The 15,201-nt window shown below is 40.5% G+C and overlaps 1 protein-coding gene across 2 annotated transcripts in view; it reads left to right on the forward strand.

Moving 5' to 3' along the window:
* The window catches only part of LOC109621380 (cGMP-dependent protein kinase, isozyme 1), a 143,848-nt gene that overhangs the window by 68,180 nt on the left and 60,467 nt on the right, over positions 1-15,201 (forward strand). The window lies entirely within an intron of this gene.

The raw sequence follows: 15,201 nt of genomic DNA on the forward strand, positions 1-15,201 counted from the left end.
CACCGTCGATATTAATTTGGGGTGGCGGGCGCGCTGATTCCTCCCTTTACCATCATGTACTTTGTCTTCGACACATTAATGACTAATCCGATTCGCCTGGCTTCACTCTTTAGTCGGATGTACGTTTCCGCCATCGTCTAAAATTTACGAGCAATAATATCAATATCATCAGCGAAACCAAGCAGCTGAACGGACTTCGTGAAAATCGTTCCACTCGTGTTTATCCCCGCTCTCCTAATTACACCCTCAAAATCAATGTTGAACCTTGTCGTCGCCTTCATCAATCGTATCAGTTTATCCGGGAATCCGTATTCGTGCATAATCTGCCATAGCTGTTCTCGATCGATTGTATCATACGCCGATTTGAAATCGACGAACAAGTGATGTGTGGGCACGTTGTATTCGCGGCATTTCTGCAACACCTGGCGGATGGCGAACATCTGGTCCTTTGTAGCGCGTTCACCCATAAATCCAGCCTGATATTGCCCCACGAACTCTCTTGCAATCGGTGATAGTCGGCGGCATAAAATTTGAAAGGAATCTTGTAGGTAGCGCGTAGTAGTGTGATTGCGCGGTAGCTACCGCAATCCAACTTGACGCCTTTTTGTAGATGGGACACGCGATACCTTCCATCTATTCCTCCGGTAATACTTCCTCCTCCCAAATCTTGACCCAGTGTAGTGCTCTCACCAGTGCTTGTCCTCCGTATTTTAGAAGCTCGCTTGGTAGTTGATCTGCTCCAGCGGCTTTGTTGTTTTTCAACCGGCCAACCTCCTCCTCAATCTCTTGTAGGTCAGGGGCCGGAAGTCTTTCGTCCTGTGTACATACTCCTAGATCTGTTACCACGCCACCTTCGGTACTTGCAACGTCGCCATTGAGGTGCTCATCGTAATGCTGCCGCCACCTCTCGACCACCTCACGCTCGGTCGTGAGAATATTCCCGTGATTATCTCGGCACATGTCGGCTTGTGGCATGAAGCCTCTGCGCGAGTGATTCAGCTTCTCGTAGAACTTTCGTGTGTCCTTAGCGTGGTACAGCTCTTCCATCGCTTCGCGATCTCGTTCTTCCTGCTGGCGCTTCTTCGTCCGGAAGACTGAGTTCTGCCCAGGCTTGGCATTGGTCACGAGATTCACAAGTATGCTAGGGTTATGCTCGTAACGACCTGCGTAAGCACTCGCGATGTTAGCAACCATAGATCACATACGCTAATGGGCAAATCGTAACCAAGAAACCATTGTTGACCGTAACGATTTGTTTGTTTGTTCGACCATCCCAGACTCTGACCTTCAGTCAATTTGACCATCAGCCCATCAGTCACAGTTTATTCACGACCTCAAACATTTCGTAATTTTACGTTTTAATTACTACCGGAAGAAAATTGTGTAGGTCAATGCATCAACCCTATTACATATTGGTATTTTTTGTAACCTCACTCTTCTTGGCCGATTACTAGACCTAGACGCGATTCCTGTTACCGTTTCCGTAATCGTCCGCGCATCGCTTGGTGGCTTGGTGTATAGCTACAATTGGTAGGTACAGGTTTGCTGAATTATTTGACAATGGAAAGTCACATTTCCCGTTTTATTCTAGTGAAAGAGCTCCTGGAAGAACAAGGACCGATAAGGTGACGTTGCCCTGTTGATATCGACATGCCGAACATTCCCAACGTTCCTGAACATAGGCGGAACGTAAGCTTACGCGTTTAGTTCGTCAAGTCTCCACACTGTAGGATTTCATCTGGTCCAGGGCTAAAGGTGATCCCAACCCTCGCTGTCCTCAATATTCGACAGCGCCTCTGCAGTCATAATAAAGTGAATAATATTTAACTAATATGTATTTATGTGAATAAATATCTGATGCAAATGTTTTTAATTAATTATGTCTTACGCATTTCTGAAAAAGGTTTGGCCGAACATATGTGAGAGCTAGAGCAACATTTGAATGAACAGGTCGTTCCTACTGCGGCCAGCAGGCATAGGCGAAACTACAGGGGGTGCCATGCACCCCCTAGAATAATTGAGATGCAACGCTGTGCGGTATAGGGCGCTGAATGATGAATAGATGAACTAATGAACATTTGTTCGTAGTGGCCAAAATCCGTTGTTTCGCTTTGTAACTGCTGGCCTAGCGCACTGTGTTAAATTATATTTCATAAATCAAGAGTGTTGACTACTCGTGAAAACAAATTCTCAGTGGTCAGAATTCAAAACGGTGGAGTAATTTGGATGAACACTGTAGTTTTGTAACTACTGCAATGACCTTCATGACCGTCGATTCAGTAGTCGATGACGGTCGTTGTTTGAAAAACTTCATTGAAGTTTTCTATGGTTACTTGAACCTTTCTTTCCATGGACGTTCGCAACCCGAAAAGCTTCTGAGCAACGGCGTAGACGATTTGATGAGCCTATTGCGATGAAGCGAATGTGAATGCGGAAGAATATTTTCTGTTACATGAAAGTGATTGCCAACGGTGACTAATGCCAAGCCTGCTCATAAGCTCTCGTACGGTGTTGCAGCATTCTCGCCCATGCTGCATTCTTCTCGTTTTTCAACTGTTCACATCCGCCGTCGTACCAGTCGTTTCTGTGATTCGGAGTCGCGAAGCCTAGTGCTGTAGCCGAGGTACTACCTATGGCGGATCGGATGTCCCTCCAGCCATCTTCAAGTGTAGCTGCGCCAAGATGCTCTTCCGTTGGTAGGGCCACTGCTAACTGCTGCACGTAGTCTTGAGCCATTCCTACGTTACGAAGTTGCACGATGTTGAGCCGCGGCGTTCGACTTCGACGCGTGGTGATAACTGTCGAAAGTTTTGAGCGCATGCATACAGGGACTAAGTAGTGATCCGAATCTATATTCGCACTGCGGTATGTGCGGACGTTGGTTATATCCGAGAACAATTTACCGTCGATTAGAACGTGGTCGATTTGGTTTTCTGTTTGGTGGTTGGATGATCTCCAGGTGGCTTTGTGGATATCTTTGCGGGGGAAGAAGGTGCTTCGGACTACCATACCACGGGAGGCTGCAAAGTTTACGCATCGCTGGCCGTTATCATTCGATACGGCGTGCAGGCTGTTTCGCCCGATTACCGGTCTGTACATTTCCTCCCTTCCTACCTGCGCGTTCATGTCGCCGACAACGATTTTCACGTCACGCGGCGAGCAACCATCGTATGTTTGCTCTAACTGCGCGTAGAACGCTTCTTTCTCGTCATCGGGTCTCCCTTCGTGTGGGCAGTGGACGTTGATGATGCTGTAGTTGAAGAAACGGCCCTTAACTCTCAACATGCACATCCTTGCGTTGATCGGCTGCCACCCGATCACACGTTGTCGCATCTTGCCCAACACTATAAATCCTGTTCCCAGTTCATTGGTGGTGCCACAGCTTTGGTAGAAGGTAGCCGCTCGATGCCCGCTTTTCCACACTTTCTGTCCAGTCCAACAAAGTTCCTGCAACGCCACGATGTCGAAGTTGCGAGGATGTAGTTCATCGTAGATTATCCTGTCACATCCTGCGAAACCTAGTGACTTGCAATTCCATGTTCCAAGCTTCCAATCGTAGTCCTTATTTCGTCGCGTGGGTCTTTGCCGATTGTATCGAGTCGTATTTTATCCTATGTTATTCGCAATGGGGACTTTTATGGGTGGCTTATTGGGCCTACGCCAACACTCCTGTCTCGCCGGAGGGCCATCGTGCCAGTTCTGTTTATCGTCCCAACCAACACTGGAACGACCACGCTGATGGGGCTACCACCTTGGATCTAGCTGGGCGTGGTGCAGCGTTTCTTACTCAGCCGCTGGATGCCAGAACAGACGCTGTTTGAGCCGCACCTCCTTGGTGAAGAGACGCTCGGATCGTACCTCCTCAATCTAGGTATCGCGCCACTTGGGCGGTGGCTTCTATATTCGTCTGTTTTCCACTATAACTCAGTCAATTTTGAACCAATTAACTTGAAATGTTGTACACGGGTAGATACTATACCTATCTCACCACATTCCAGAAGTTGTGTTAATTGGTTCAAATTTGACTGAGTTATAGTGGAAAACAGACGAATATAGAAGCCACCGCCCAAGTGGCGCGATTCCCTAGCTGAAGTCAGAAGGACAACAGTGCCCAGGCTGCACTACCAGCTAAGCACACAACTCTTAGCTGGCGGTCTTTATCATCACTTGACCCGTGGAAGCATGAGGTAGGAACTTGTGAGGTTCAGAGCTATATTGGACGCTCTCCTTATCGACTCCCTGTTTTGCAGCACCAATTTATATGCATCCATTTATACCTCTGGCGCTGGTTAACCGTTCGAACTGGGAACGCGTTCACCACTAGTAAATCTTTTGGTGTCATTTATATACATTATTAGGCGCCCCGTCATTTGACTCCTAAAAGAGAATAGCGCAGCATTACTTCCACGACCGGTGTGGGCAAAGTTCGAACTACACATAATTTTCAAAATGACTGTTAAATCTCGAATTCATAGTGCCATTATCGTTTTCTATATACATAATGGGTAGTGTTTGAGAAAATCAGGCTGATTTTTGCACAGGTTGGGAATATTTTGTTCCCTGGTACACGTTAAGAATATTCATATTATAAGACCGATAACATTCAAAATAATATCGTGACAGTCATCGTGACGCGAAAGAATGGCCCGAGTCCTTGTGTCATCTTCCATTTCATCATCTCAAATAATTACAATAATAGAATTCCAAAATCTGATTTTTGCTCAGTTGATAACCCGGTTCGTTTGTGATACCGAGCGTCAACGTACCCTTTGTCCAGTGCCTGAGGTGGCACCGCTATGCAAATGAACCATCACTGATAAGACTGTAATGGAAAGAAGCGGGGTGTTGAATATGGAGCATCACAGATCACGAGCATGCACCTTTGCTATTCTTCCAGCACTCACACCCCCTTCAATAGCTCTCGGGTGATAACAGGCGTTCGTTCACATTTATGTATTCAAAACTGTGGTCTGCTCACAAAAGGCTTGGTGACGTATTCATACATATCTCCCATCTAACCGTTCACAACAAACTTGCACCTCGACAGAAACTCACCTTTGGCACGCAAAACTCGCAAACTCGCTCCCCCTTACGCCATTTGTGTGATTGTCTACCTTCTTCTATTCTACTGGGTCCAGTCAGAGTTCTGTGACGTCATTGTGTTTCCATTTTCGACCCTCATCCAAGTGAGTCGCATAATGATCAATCCGAATATGATTGCTCCTTCATTTGCGTATCAACGCGCCACTAGGGATGCCCTTTTTTCATCCATCCCACAACAATCATCCTGAAAGTAGTCCACAACGCGGCACAGTTCGAGATAAAAACTGATAACACTACTCACCACCCGAGATAGGTGTTCATTCCTTGTCGTCGTGTTGTTGAAGCTACGAAGACGTTCAACGACTTCCCAGGAAAGAGATGGATCGCACCGGGCAATGCCTACGACGACGATGCTTCACAGCTTCAGAGCTAGCGTATCAACAGACAACACGGACGACGACGACGGGCGATAAATAGGGTTCAGTGCTAATCGAATTATTGAGCTGCGAATTGGCAATCAAAATACCGAACACTCTGTGTGTGCTGTGTGCGATAGGTGCGATTTGTGTGCATCATCGGCCGTCAGCTCGCAGCGCAGCTTTCGGAGTGCAAGATCGATCGATTGTGGAGTGCGCGATATCCGCTAATTTGTCGACCGGACCAAACAGACGGATGGACGGAATTTTGAGGGCAGTTTCGAGGCGTCGTCGTAGTCGTCTACTGACGACGTCGCAATGTTTGGTTTGGTTGATGCAGTGCTAAAAGTTTACTTTTGCGATCGTTTCTGGTTCACTGGTTCAATGGAGGGAATCGTTTCAGTTGAATTTGAAGATTTATTTTGTTCTCATACATACATAACGCACCGGGGAATAACCGATGATGAAGAACTAGCTTGAGCCGCATTGAACCGCTGGAATTGTCGTTGAGCATTGATTCTGATAAAAAAGACAGTTGATAAGCTTTATAAATCGAACGTGTTTGACATGCAATACAAAGCATTTGATTGTTATTTGTTATTTAATTGTATTTTTGGGACACAGGATGGTTTGCAATGCACTACTTTCGGCAGGATTTCTATTGTGGGCACTTTTCCGCAATAACTCAGTCAACTTAGACTTACTTTATTCCTTGTACACAGTAAGATGCGTATGATAATCAGCTACATATGTACGAAAATTCAATTTAATTAATTAGAAATTGATTGCAAGTTATAGCGGAAAAGTACCCAAAATAACAGCCACTGACCAAGTAGTTCGGCACCCTACCTAATATGTATATGTATAACCGGGTATGGATAAAATATTATCTCCTGAATACTTATTAGAAAAAATGGGCTACTCCCGCTGAAAACTGTTCCTTGAATCTAGCACGTATGACGATCAAATTGCTGATATAACATCACACCCCGGTGTACTTTATTTAAAAGTAATGCTGCGAAACGGTGAGTCGACAACTTAGAAGAAGCATCCTAAGATATACACTACCCGTCATAAGTACGGACTCGCTTGAAAAAGTATTGCAGCACTCAGTTGAATATTGCATCACCTTGAAAAGTTTAGCACCACCTCAAAACTACTACAATGGTCTTCAGCAAAGTTGTTCGGAAGGCGTTGGCATCACAATTGCAAACAGTTTGATTCTCAATTCTGCCGCTAGGTGACGCTAGTGAGCATGGAAAATGAGTACATATTTTCAACTTGCTTTATCTCGTGATCTTAATAAGATAGAAAGTTCAAGTCTTCGGCAAAGCTGTTCGGAAGGTCATAGACATCATAATGACAAGCAGTTCATCCACTTCATATTTTATAGGTTTAGGTCTGATTCACTTAATGTTCATGTGATTCAGGTGTATGTCATTTTTATCCGAGTGATTCGGGTCTGATTCACTAAATATTCAAGAGGTTCAGGTCTGATTCATTCCATGTTAAAATGATTTAGGTATGATTCACTTTATGTTCAAGTGATTCAGGGCCCATTCACTTCATAATCAATTGATTTAGATCTAAGCCATTTAAATTCAAGAAGTTTAGATCTGATTCACTTGATATTCAAGTGATTCAGGTCTGATTCATTAATTAAATGATTCAGGTCTAATTCGCTTAATATTCAAGTGATTTAGGTCTGATTCAAATCTGATTTACTCGATATTTATGATATTAAGTGATTCAGGTCTGACTCACTTCATATTCAAGTGATTTAGGTCTGATTCACTTCATGTTCAAGTCATTCAAGGCTCATTCACTTTATATTCAAGTGATTCAGGTCTGAGTCATTTTAATTTAAATGATTCATTCTGATTTATTTTATATTCAAGTGATTCAGGTCTGCTTCACTTGATATTCAAGCGATTCAAATCTGATTTACTTTTTATCCATGAAATTCAAGTGATTCACGTCTGATTCACTTAATATTCATGCGCTTCAGGTCTGATTCACTTTATATTCAAGCGATTCAAATCTGGTTTACTAGATATTCAAGATATGCAAGTGATTCAGGTTCCATTCACTCCATAATCGAGTGATTCGGGTCTGATTCATTTCATGTTCAAGTTATTCAAGGATCATTAACTTCATATTTAAGTGATTCAGGTCTGAGTCATTTTAATGCAAGTTATTCAGGTCTGAATCATTTCAATCCAAGTGATTCAGGTCTGATATATTTCATATTCAGGTGTTTCAAGCCTGATTCACTTGATGTTCAAGCGATTCAAATCTGATTCACTTTTAATTCATGATATTCAAGTGATTCGGGTCTGATTCACTTAACATTCAAGTGATTCAGGTCTGTTTCACTTTATATTCAAGCGATTCAAATCTGATTCACTTGATATTCATGATATTAAAGTGATTCAAGTCTGATTCACTTTATATTCAAGCGATTTAAATCTGGTTAACTAGATATTCATGATATGCAAGCGATTCACGTCTGATTTACTTCATATTGAAGTGATTCGGGTCTGATTCACTTTAGATTCAAGCGATTCAAATCGGATTCCCTTGATATTCGTGATCGTGATATTCAAGTGACTTATGTCTGATCCACTTCATAATCAAGTGATTTAGGTCTGATTCACTTCATGTTCCAGTCATTCAAGGCTCATTCACTTCATACTCAAGTGATTCAGGTCTGATTTACTTCATATTCAAGTGATTCAGGTCTGTTTCACTTTATATTCAAGCGATTCAAATCTGATTCACTTGATATTCATGATATTAAAGTGATTCAGGTTCTATTCACTTCATATTCATGTGAGTGAGGTCTGATTCACTTCATATTCAAGAGGATCAGGTCTGATTCACTTTATGTTGTAGTGATTCAGGTCTGTGTCATTTTAATCGAAGTGATTCAGGTCTGACTCAAACATATTAATATTCAAGTAATTCAGATCGGGTTCACTTCATGTTCAAGTGATTCAGGTTCACTCACTGATCCACTCGATATTCAAGTGATTCAGCCCAGTCAACACACGATCGCTTATGATGGTGAATAGTATGCAAAAGTGGAGGCGATATACGCTTACTATACACGCGGTTAGACGTGTGCGCCGATGCTCATTTTACCGGCGACGGTGAATAGGGTACTTTGAGGCAGCGGCGGCGGCGGCGGCGGCGTGACCAAAAAAAAAAAATAAAAAAAAAAAAAATTTTTTTGTAATTTTGAGAGCAGATTTTTCATTGAAAAAACGTCAACATGGAATATTTTTATTTGTTATGCCAAAGCTACGGTTTGCAGAAGTGCACACTGGAAGTTCATCAATTATTTGAATCTCCGGGATTTTTGAAAAATGCCACAGAAATTAAACTTTGAGTTTTTATAAGATTGCATCAGGATGTCTTCCAGAAACTGTTGTACCAATGTACCATACTCACATAACACACATTTTTTAAATTCTATGTACCTTTTTGGAGTTCATTGTATTATCCAGGCATCTTATACACCACAATTGAATTTTATATACCATTTTTGTAATTCACGCATCAAAATAGCATTCCGTGGAGGAATCCGCGGAGGCATTCCAGGCGAAACCACTGGAGAAATTTCAGGAGGAATATCTGGAGGAATTACTAAAGAAGTGTTGAAAGAATTCTTGAAGGAAACTCTCTAAAACTTTTGAAGGAGTCTTGATAAATTCCTGTAGAATTTCTAGGAGAAACTACTAAAGGAATTGCTGGAGAAATTATTGAAGGAATTCCCTGGAGGGGTTTCTGGAGCAATCCCTCCCAAGTAACACACATGTTATATAAAAGTTACGACAGCGCTGGTTTTGGTTGTATAGAAGTTTATTTTACGTTATTTCAACACAATGTTAGAATCACGTAAAATAAACTTCTATACAACCAAAACTTGCGCTGTCGTAACTCTATTATAACATGTGTGTTGCTTGGGCTGGAGGCATTTTTAAAGGAACCCTTGATGAATTTCCTGGAGGAATCCGTAGAGGAGTTCCTGGAAGAATTCATGGAGGAAATTCTGGAGCGATATTTTGAGGAATTCCTAGACCAATTTCTGGGGAACTCCAGGAGGGGTTCATTGACGAACCCCTTGAGAAATTCCTGGAGTAAACTCTGGAGGAATCCTTGAAAGAAACCCTGCAGAAATTCCTGGAAGAATCCCTGGCAGAATCCCTGGAAGAATTTCTGGAGGAATCCCTGGAGGCATACCTGAAGGAATCCTTGGAAGAATGACTGGAGGTTTCCGTGTAGGAATTCATGGAGGATCTTCTGGAAGAATGCCTGGAGAAATTTCTGGAGGAATCCCTGAGGAAATTTCTGGATGGAGAATTGGAGGAGTTTCTAGCAGAATTCCTGGAGGAGTTCATTGAAGTATTCCTGCAAGAATTTCTGGAGAAATCTTAGGATGAATGATTGGAGAAATTCTGAGAACAATTCTTGCAGGGATTCCGTGGAATTATTCCTGGAGAATTCCTGGATGCATTGCTGGAGGAATTCCTAAAGGAGCTATTGGAAGAATTCTTACATGAACTTCTGGAAGATTCACTCGAGGATTTCATGAACGAATCCTTGCAGGAATTCCTGGACAAATCTATGGAGGAATCCCTGGGAGAATTTCTGGAGGAAACCCTGAAGGAATTTATGGAGGAATCAGTGGAGGCATTCTTGAAAGAATCATTGCAAGTATTTCTGGAGAAGTCATTGGAAAATTTCCTGGAGGAATTCCGAGACGAATTTCTAGGGAAAATTCTTGAGGACTACTTATCGGAATTTTTAGAACAACCCGAGGAAACATTCCAGGAGAAATTCCTCGAGGATTTTCAGAAAGAATCCCTAGAAGAATCCCTCTTGAATTTCCTAGAGGTTTTTCTGGAGAAATTCCTGAAAAAAATATTCAGGAATTCCTGGAAGTATTTCTGGAGGAAGTCTTTGAGAAATTTCTGGGAAAATATATGCGGCTTCCTGGAGGAATCATTGAAGGAACTCCTAGAGAAGTTTCTGAAAAATTCCTGGATTAATTTTTGAGGGATATCTCAAGAAATGCACTGATAAATCCCAGGGAGAATTCATCAAGAAACTCCTGCAGAAATCCATAGAGGAATCCCTGGAGAAATTTCTCGAGGAATTCCTGGAGAAATTTCTGGGGAAATCCGTGGGGGAATTCTTAAAGAAACACCTAAAGGAATTTTTAGAGTTATCCCCGGAGAAATTGCTGGAAAAATTCCAGAAAAGAATCCTGAAAAAATCCTGTAGATCTCCATGGTGAAATCCCTGGAGGAATTTCTCGAGAAAACCTGGAGTAATTCCTGGAAGAGTGCCGCTAGAAATTTCTTAAGGATTTTCTGGAGAAATCTGAGGAGGAATTCCTGGAGAAATCCGTTCAGAAATTTCTGGAGGAATCCCTGTAGAAATTCCTGGAGGTATTCCTGAAGATGTTTTTGGAGGAATTTATGGAGAAATTCCTGGATGTATTTCCGAGGGAATTCTTTGAAGTATTTTTGGAGAAATATTTTAGGCTCCCTGGAAAAAGTCCTGGAGAAATTCCTGGAGGGTTTTCTGGAGGAATACCTCAAGAATTCCTTAATGAATCCCTGGAGAAATTCCTGGAGGAATCCCTGTTCGCAGTCCGGAAGGTATTTCTGGAGATATTACTGAAGAAATGTTTCGAGGAATTCATCGATGAATTCTTGGAGGAATAATTAGAGATTCCTGGAGGAAATCTTTAAAGAATTTATGGACAATAATTTAAAGTTTCCTGGAGGAATGTCTGGATGAACTCTCGAGGTATTTCTGAGACAATGTTTTGAAAAATTTCTGGAGAAACTCATGGATAAATCCCTGAAGGAATTCCCGAAGAAATTCCTGGATAAATTCTTGGAGGATTCCATGGAGAAATCTGTAGGTAGAGGAAATTTCTTCGAGTAATTCTTAGAGGAATTACAGAAAAAGTTTTGAGAGAAATTTCTTTAGGTTTTTCTGATTCCTTCGTGAGGGAAGTCCTGGAAGAATCTCTGGCGAAAATATTGGAAGAAATCTGGCAAAAATTCCTAAAGAATTTTCTGGAGGAATTCCTGTAGCAACCCCTGGAGGAATTCCTGGAGGTTTTTCTGGAGGATTCCATGGAGGAATTCCTAGAAAAGTTCGGTGAGAAATTGATTTAAAATTATGTGGAGAAATCCTTGAGAGATTCCTGGAAAAATCCTGGAGGAATCCATGGAGGTATTCCTGGAGAAATTCTTGGAAAAGTTCCGGAAGACATTCCTTTAGGATTTTCTGTATAAATTCTGGCAGAACCTCCTAGAGGATTTTCTGGAGGAAATATTGGAGAAATTATAGCAGACATTCCTAAAAGAATAGTTCCTTGAAAAAAAAATTCAAGAGAAATCTCTGGAGGAATTCTCAAAGTATTTACTGGAGGAATTATTTGAGGAATTTCTGGATAAATATATGAGGCTTCCTGGAGAAATTTCTGGAGGAATGTCTGAAGCAACTCCTCGAAGAATATCTGAAGAATTCTTTGAGGAATGTCTAGAAAATCTTTTTGAGGAATTTCTAAAGAAAATTATTAATGAATCCCTGGAGGAAATCCGGAAGAAATTCCTGGAGAAATTCCTGGAGCAATCCGTGAAGGATTCCCTGGAGGAATTTCTCGCGGAACTCCTCGAGGAATTCCTGGAGGAATTCTTGGAAGAGTTCAGGGAGACATTTCTTTCGGATTCTCTGGAAAAATTCTAGCAGAAGTTCCTAGAGAATTTCCTGGAGGAATCCCGGAAGGAATTCCTGGAAGAGTTTCAGGAGCAATTCCTAGAGGGATTTCTAGAGTTCTTCTTAGAGAATGTTCTGAAAGAATTTCTGGAGGAATTTCTGAAGGAATGTTACTAGAACTTTCTCAGGAATTTATGAATGAATCCCTGGTGGAATTCCTGAAGGAATTCGTTGAAAATTTCCTAGATTATTTTCTGGAGGAATCCGTGGAGGAATTCCTGAAAGACAGGCGTGAGTAATTCCTTTTGGATTTTATGGAGGAATCCATGGAGCGATTCCTGGTGAAATCCCTGACGGAAATATTGGGAAATTCTGGCAGACATTCTTAGTTGATTTTTCCTGGAATAAATTCCAAGAAGAAATTTTGGAGGAATTCCTGGAGTACTTACTGGAAGAATTATTTGAGGCATTTCTGGAGAAATATATGAGGCTTCCCAGAGAAATTACTGGAGGAATCTCTGGAGGAGCACTTCGAGGAATTTCTGAAGGAATTTCTGGAGGTTTTTTTGAGGAATTTCTGGAAGATTTTCTGGAGGAATTCCTGAAGAAATACCTGGAAAAAAAACCTGGAGAAATTCCTGGAGGATTCCGTGGAGCATACCCTTGAGGAATTCCTGCCGGAATTCTTCGACGAATTCCTAGAGGAATTCCAGGAAGGGTTCCGGGAGAAATTCCTTTAGGATTTTCTGAAGAAATGCATAGAGGAATCTCTGTAGATTGCAACAAGGATTCCGATCGAAATTTTCTATCTAGGAATTCTGACCTTATCTGTGGAGTCTTCTCTAATTCTAGCATCACTAATTGTCCAAGATTGAAATTGTTTCACAACGTGCAATGGATAATGTATAATTGATAATTTACTCGATTTTTTTCCATTGTATTTGATACGTTCATAAAATTTTATAAGAGTCGAGAAAATTACTTCATATTAAAGTTTAGCATTGCCTTGGAATCATCACCATCCAAAGCCTTCTCCAGAATCCCAATATGAAGTACTAGGCGATGTTAGCACCACAGCATGTTGAAACCCCTTCTTGAGAATTCTTATTGCGTTTGACACCATAATTCTAGTTTGCATCATGATCATATATTGCATATCATATATTCTTGCAGGTGCAAGAATTGACTCGATCATTATTGTTCGGTGCTTAGGAAGACGAATATTAGATAAAAACCCTACCACACTTCTTAATATTAAAACGAATCTTCATTTTCATTTATATACAGGGGATGGCCAAAATGTTTGGGATAGGCAACTTTTTTTCTCCCACAAAAAAAATCAACATGCTGTAACTTTTCATAGAGTGCATCAAAAAATCTCAAATTTTGACTGTTTGTCAACCTATCATGTGTACATCATTGGTACAAATTTGGGCTCGATTGATTAATTTTTCGCGAAGTTAGAACCGTTCGCGTAAAACACTATTTTTTAGACAACTCAGTTTTGAGCTGTCATATCTCGGAAACCAGTGAACCGAATTGAATGAATTTTTTATCGTTTATCAACAATATATTGATACTTAATACGACGTTATAAAATGTAATATTTTCTCACGGCGAATTAAGTTATATCGGGTTGAAATTTTTACCCATATAGAGGAAAATAAGTAAAATTTACAATACTACACAAACATTATTAAATGAGGAATTCCACGGAGTCATGTCAGTCGATCCTGAGTGACCATTTCAAAAATATCTGAAACTTTGCACAATTTTTCAATTTCATCTAGATCGCCATTTTTCGATATCAAACCTTCATATTCACTCACGACTAACTTTTCAAAAGGGTGTATGCGAAAATAGTTCAAAAATATTCTAAAAGCTGTACAGCAAAAACGGATTGTTCGATTGTTATGAATTTTTCAGCAAAGTTAGATAACTAAATGATGATTCCTTAGAAAATATACACTGTAAAAAATTTCTTTTTAAACTTTAAAAAAAATATGATTTTTGTCACAAAAACTCAAATATCTCAAAACCCTATCTTTTTACCAACGTCAATTTTTTAGGGAAAATGGCCCATTATATCAGCTATCTACCATAAAATTTTGGTGATGGTAAACTGATAAACAAAAAAGTAATGACATTTCAAACATTTCACAATTTTTACATTGAGTAACAAAAAAAAATTTTTTTCTGTGTAAATTATTTCGAAAATTATATTTTGATGCTGATTTTATTGTAAAGGCTACCGCCTGAATCAAACAAGTTGTTTTCATGATATTTTTGTTTGATAATTCATAATAACTATAGTATCTATTTGAAACTTAGACGCGATCCAGTGTTGTGATCAAAAATATTGAGAGTGTCATTCTTTTTATTGTACGTGACTGGTGAAAAAATCCCTTGATAGTGTTGAAAAACTGTTGATCATAAGAAAAATGGAATTAAACTTATTTTTAAGACGAAAGCTGCATAATAAAAGTTTTATATTTACGCGTATACGTCTAGTTGATCTGCAAAAAAAAAATACCTCTTAGAGAACAGACTTCATGATCGGAAGAATGCGAGTAACTTCAACAACAACAAATGCATGAGAGGTACATACCACAGACAAACAGACGAAATGCCTAGAACAATTTTCGTCAAAATCCATCGCCCAGTTCACACTACCACCACCTGGTGGAAATGTTTCACGAAACACTGCGTTGTGCAATAACGTCATCAGAAGGCGCTAGTGTGAAACGTCAAACGCAAAGAAAAACGAGGGGCACTCTTCTGGTTATGAAAGCCACAACCAAGATTCAAAATGATCGTTAAAGGCGTGATCAATGAAAATTCCGTCAGTGTTACGTTTGTTTGTCTGTATACATACCATGACAATGCTCACGAAAAAGCAAAATAATACTACCGCTATGGATATTAAAAATTTTATAGTAATTTCTTTTTTCTTTTCGTTCTTTTAACGTATTTTTAGGTAATCTGTTTTTTCCGTGAAGCA

The sequence above is a fragment of the Aedes albopictus genome, chromosome 2, assembly GCF_035046485.1.
Source record: "Aedes albopictus strain Foshan chromosome 2, AalbF5, whole genome shotgun sequence".
Lineage (NCBI taxonomy): Eukaryota > Metazoa > Arthropoda > Insecta > Diptera > Culicidae > Aedes > Aedes albopictus.